Raw genomic sequence first — 6,000 nt, 5'->3', positions numbered from 1 at the left:
GGCAAAGCCCACGAGCTAATGAAATGTGAAAATACTTGTGGGTGCGGCAGCTATGGGCTCAGCGAAATCCAGCTCCATAAACTGATGATTAAATCGATGTCCCTGCGGCGGGGGCTTAATTCTGTATAGACGCTGCACTTTGCTTTGGCGGCGTGCAGGGCGAAGTGTTGGCCTCGAAGAAGAGGAGCAAACCGAGACAACCGACGTCTGACGAGATGTTTAACGGGCACTGAAACATGGTTTAATGGGGCAGTGCGGCACCACCCCGGCTTCACCCCTGCCCTGTGGTCACAGCTTTAAAACCATGATGCTCATGTTTGGATTCTGTTTTAACAGCGTTTTTAACTATATTTAGAAAGTGCCGAGCTGAAGTAATGATTCTGCAAACTTGTACAAATAAGCGTTTAATCACCTCAGCCAGAGTTGTTGAGTAATGTTGAGTAATGTGGGGCATTTATCAACATCACACACAGAGACACCTCCCCATCAACAGAGAGAGCACATGTTGGGAAAGTCCCTGCTTCGGTGCAGCCCCATGCTCCTCCTCTTCCTGTGTGTGTGTGTGTGTGTGTGTGTGTGTGTGTGTGTGTGTGTGTGTGCACAAACACACAAAGTCTGCACATTAGGTTCCCGATGGAAAACGTGCGCATATTTCGGAGAAATGAAAAGTGAGCGACCGAGTGTACCTGGGAAAGAGTTAAGGGATGTTGTTCATTGTCACATGACATTAGGAGCTCGGACTGAAATGCTCCGCCTCCTCCTCTGAACCGCCTCCTCCCTCCCCCCGCCCTCCAGCCCCCCCGGACCCACATGCACATCTTGCCTGCAGATGTGGCGAAACCGCAAACACTTCAAAGTGCCTCCCCTCAGACCAACAGCGTACCCTGACGCCAACTGTAAATGTCCTGGACACAGTGCACGGAAAATATTAAACCCCCCTAATTTGCAATGAACAGCCGGGCTGAAGCAGGCGGGGGGGCGGGGAGGGAAGCAGACATCTAAAGAGGCCTCCTAAAAACACTTAATGACTCATCATTCTGCTGCACAACAAGGGAGAGTCATCTCTGCTGTCTGTCCGTCTGTCGGCCAGAAACAGCGGAATGCTGCGGCTCCTGCTGCCGCTGGACACATCTGCAACGCACTCATCGCTGTGTCAGGCTCACCTGGCGTCCCGGGGCTGTGTCACCAGAACAGCCCCAGTGAGTCAAGAGGAAAGAGGGCAGCGGAAAGGAAAAGAGCCAACATGTGGGCGGAGGAAGTGAAATGATGAATGTTGGTGTGATTGTGTTTAGAGAAACTCTCTCCTCAGTCGACTTGGTTAAGATAATGATGTAATTGGCTCCGTCTCACACGCCCACTGACTGTAAGGAAAAAGTGTTTGTTTTAAAAGCTGCGTCTTATTTTGAAGGTTTGCTCATTATGCTCATTAGTTCTGATCACATTTTACGCTGCAGAGACACAACTTCACCACGAGTTCCTAAAGAACTTAAAGAACATGACGCTGACCACAAGTCATTAGTGCAGACCATGATTCTAATGCACAGGAATGTTCCTGGTTCCGGCTGTGATCGTGTCGCACCTCTGAAAGCTGATGAGTAGATTCTGAGCTGGGAGAAGTTCTGCTGAAAGAAACAACACCCTGGTTGTAAAAGAGACGAACTATTGAGCAACATGGAGGAGCGCAGGAGTGTTTGTGAAATCATCTGCAGCAGCACATGTGTTCGCTCACATGCTTGCGTGGGCATCATATCGCGTGCTTGCACAGACCTCTGCATGCCGTGTGATCCCAGTACTCACCGCCGTTTCTCATGGAAGATGAAATGCGCTGCTCGCTATTCCAGAGGGGCTGCTGGGAAGGGTTGAAAAATGAAGGAGGGGAAACATGGCAACATCTCCTCTGATTCCACATCCAGGGAACTTTGACCTCCAGCAGAGAAACCAAAATAAAAATCCCCCTCTCGCCGCCAAGCCAGCACAACAGGAAGATGGGGTCGTGGAGGAGAGGTGGAGCGAGGGAGAACAATGAGGCCTCTCTCTCTTTGGCTCCAGATGGGTGCGTTTTGACAGCTCAAAGCTTTTTGTTCGTTAGAAATAAGAGGGCATTACTGCGGCTGCCAGACACTGGAGGCTTCTTATGGTGAAGCACCGCGCCAGCGTTTAATATCCCAGAGCCGAGGAGCGTCCACCACAGACGAGATGTGGCGAGGAAAAACCCTCCACTCTTCTTTTGTTCCAGTTAACACACACACACACTCGTTCACTTCAGGTGCACCAATCATGGGATGTGCAAGTTGGCGTGTAAATGAACACGGATGTACTGTGTCCACACACTTTGCAGCAGAGTTTGCCTGAAGAGCCGGAAAGAATAAAACCCATGAACGCTCTCTGTTCATCGTCTCCGTGACTTGAGCTGTGTTCAGACATGGACTCTGCAGAGTATGTGTTTCTCATATGAAGAAGCAGCAGGACAGATTCAAAGTGTACGATATGCAATGCACCAAATTCTGTAACAACTGAAATCTAATCTATAATAATATAATTAATAAGACAAGAATTACAAACTGCATTAAATAAAGGGCAAAGATACAAATAAAAATAAGACAATTCAACAGGAGCTGAATTATTACACATGTGAGTTGAAGGTGCAGATGAAAGTTTAAAATAATATATAAATACATTGATATAAATCAGTTGTGTGTGTTCTCGAAATATAAGGTGAAAATTCGCTTCACGTTTGGATTGACCACAACATTAGGTTTGTGTGTGTGTGTGTGTGTGTGTGTGTGTGTGTGTGTGTGTGTGGCAGCTGTCCAGCAGTTGGATGGATGAAGTGTGATGCCGGCTTTATTCTCCCATGACAGAGGAGCAGCCAAGACACAAGGCAGCGACTCGCACGTCTCTGTCTCACATGATCCTTCAGTTAGACGCAGCAGAGCAGTGACTTAACCTCATTACAACACCATGTGGGTTTGTTTTCAATTACCGTCTCATTTAGAACCACACACTCACACACACACACACACACACACACACACACACACACACACACACACACACACACACACACACACAAATCTACACTTTTCTCATACTAGAAAAAAATTGTCTGTGCAATCATAAATGTTTTGTGGTACAAATGGGATTCAGGTCTGAGTGTGAGTCCAGTGTGTGTGTGTGTGTGTGTGTGTGTGTGTGTGTGTGTGTGTGTGTGTGCTCGGGCGTTTTGTTTGTGTACGTGTCACGACCTTGGTCACCGCTAAGCCAACAGATCCTCCATTTACAAAATCCAAGTGGATCCATGTGTTTTTGTTTTTCGCTTGTTCTCATAAAGCGTCTCACACGTTTGACTCGCGGACGAAGCTGTAATCCCTGTTGCATTTCATCTTAATGTGTGTGTGTCTGTTTTCATTAGGTTAAATTCTTGTAATAATCTGCCGTTTGCAGATCAGGGGTCACTCGACTCGCTGTAGCTCGGCGGCGGAGGCGTTGGTGGAGGGAAATGGTTTCTTTTCGCCATAATTCAGGCTCACGCACAGTAACAGACGTGAATGTTAACAGGTGTCGTAGTTTAGCGTAATAATCACTTCAATCATGGAGAGAGTGTGTGTGTGTGTGTGTGTGTGTGTGTGTGTGTGTGTGTTTGTGTGTATTCTGTGTGTTAAGAACCACACTAATCACAGCACATATTTTTTTAAACTCGTCATGTGTTTCTGTCTTAATTACATTTTTATTTAAAGACACCTAAGGGGCCCAAATACCCTCTAGTGCCCATGTAGCACAAGCTAGGGGTCGTGTGATTGGTCCTCGTGCTCTTCCAGGTGGTTCTCGTGCCCCCATGTTTGGCACCAGCTCCTCCAGTGCGCTGCCTAACTGCCCCTGATGTTCAGTCCTAATGCCCTAGAGCCTCTCTGGTCCCTCACATGCCCCCAAGTCCCTAATGCCTCCATGATTGGTCCTGTAGGGTCCATTTCACAGGCTAACTGTCCCTCTGATTGGCTGCAGGGATGACCCACATTCTTCTTCTTCTTAGTGGGGGTTTGGGTTACAAATAACTAGAACTAATTTTTTCACTCCAAGGTCACTGAAGGTCACTTGAAAGATGCAGTTTGCGTGCGTAATGCAAGTGGAGATATCAGCCCACCATCGTAAATTTTTTCCCATAATGAACAGAAAGCTTTTTACACACTCATAATAACATATAAGATCTTAAACATTGTTTTTGTGCCATTACGGAACAGTGTGCAGCACCTGTTTGACTCACTCTCTCACTCGCTCTCTCACTCTCTCACTCACTCACTCTCTCCCTCACTCTCCCACTCTCTCACTCTCTCACTCACTCTCTCCCTCACTCTCCCACTCTCCCACTCTCTCACTCACTCTCCCACTCTCTCACTCACTCTCCCACTCTCTCACTCTCTCATTCACTCTCCCACTCTCTCTCTCACTCACTCTCCCACTCTCTCATTCACTCTCCCACTCTCTCTCTCACTCACTCTCCCACTCTCTCACTCGCTCTCTCACTCTCTCACTCTCTCACTCACTCACTCTCTCCCTCACTCTCCCACTCTCTCACTCTCTCACTCTCTCATTCACTCTCCCACTCTCTCACTCACTCTCCCACTCTCTCACTCACTCTCCCACTCTCTCACTCTCTCATTCACTCTCCCACTCACTCTCTCCCTCACTCTCCCACTCTCTCACTCTCTCACTCTCTCATTCACTCTCCCACTCTCTCACTCACTCTCCCACTCTCTCACTCTCTCATTCACTCTCCCACTCTCTCTCTCACTCACTCTCCCACTCTCTCACTCACTCTCTCACTCTCTCATTCACTCTCCCACTCTCTCACTCACTCTCCCACTCTCTCACTCACTCTCCCACTCTCTCACTCACTCTCCCACTCTCTCATTCACTCTCCCACTCTCTCTCTCACTCACTCTCCCACTCTCTCACTCACTCTCCCACTCTCTCACTCTCTCATTCACTCTCCCACTCTCTCACTCACTCTCCCACTCTCTCATTCACTCTCCCACTCTCTCATTCACTCTCCCACTCACTCTCTCACTCTCTCCCTCACTCTCCCACTCTCTCACTCTCTCCCTCACTGTCCCACTCTCTCACTCTCCCACTCTCTCATTCACTCTCCCACTCTCTCATTCACTCTCCCACTCTCTCATTCACTCTCCCACTCTCTCTCTCATTCACTCTCCCACTCTCTCATTCACTCTCCCACTCTCTCATTCACTCTCCCACTCTCTCATTCACTCTCCCACTCTCTCTCTCATTCACTCTCCCACTCTCTCTCTCATTCACTCTCCCACTCTCTCTCTCATTCACTCTCCCACTCTCTCTCTCACTCACTCTCCCACTCTCTCACTCACTCTCCCACTCTCTCACTCTCTCATTCACTCTCCCACTCTCTCACTCACTCTCCCACTCTCTCATTCACTCTCCCACTCTCTCATTCACTCTCCCACTCACTCTCTCACTCTCTCCCTCACTCTCCCACTCTCTCACTCTCTCTCTCATTCACTCTCCCACTCACTCTCTCACTCTCTCCCTCACTCTCCCACTCTCTCACTCTCTCACTCTCTCTCTCATTCACTCTCCCACTCTCTCACTCACTCTCTCACTCTCTCCCTCACTCTCCCACTCACTCTCTCACTCTCTCACTCTCTCACTCTCTCTCTCATTCACTCTCCCACTCTCTCACTCACTCTCTCACTCTCTCCCTCACTCTCCCACTCTCTCACTCTCTCACTCTCTCATTCACTCTCCCACTCTTACAATCTCTTAATCAGCAGCATCAGGAGAAAGTTTGGAGCCATGAAATCCAGTCGTCCTACGTGTTGCTCGGCTCTGTCATGTTCTCGTCGGTTCTACGGTTTCGTACGAGTTCGGTTTCTAACTTAATTCTCACGATATTACGTCACTCATTGGGCAAATTAGTCTGGATAGAAAAATGCACTTGTTGGTCATAAATGTTAATTTATCACCTTT

This window comes from Hippoglossus hippoglossus, chromosome 4 (assembly GCF_009819705.1).
Source record: "Hippoglossus hippoglossus isolate fHipHip1 chromosome 4, fHipHip1.pri, whole genome shotgun sequence".
NCBI classification, from domain to species: Eukaryota; Metazoa; Chordata; class Actinopteri; order Pleuronectiformes; family Pleuronectidae; genus Hippoglossus; species Hippoglossus hippoglossus.
The sequence above is the reverse complement of the archived record's forward strand: the minus strand, read 5'-3'. Positions refer to the sequence as shown.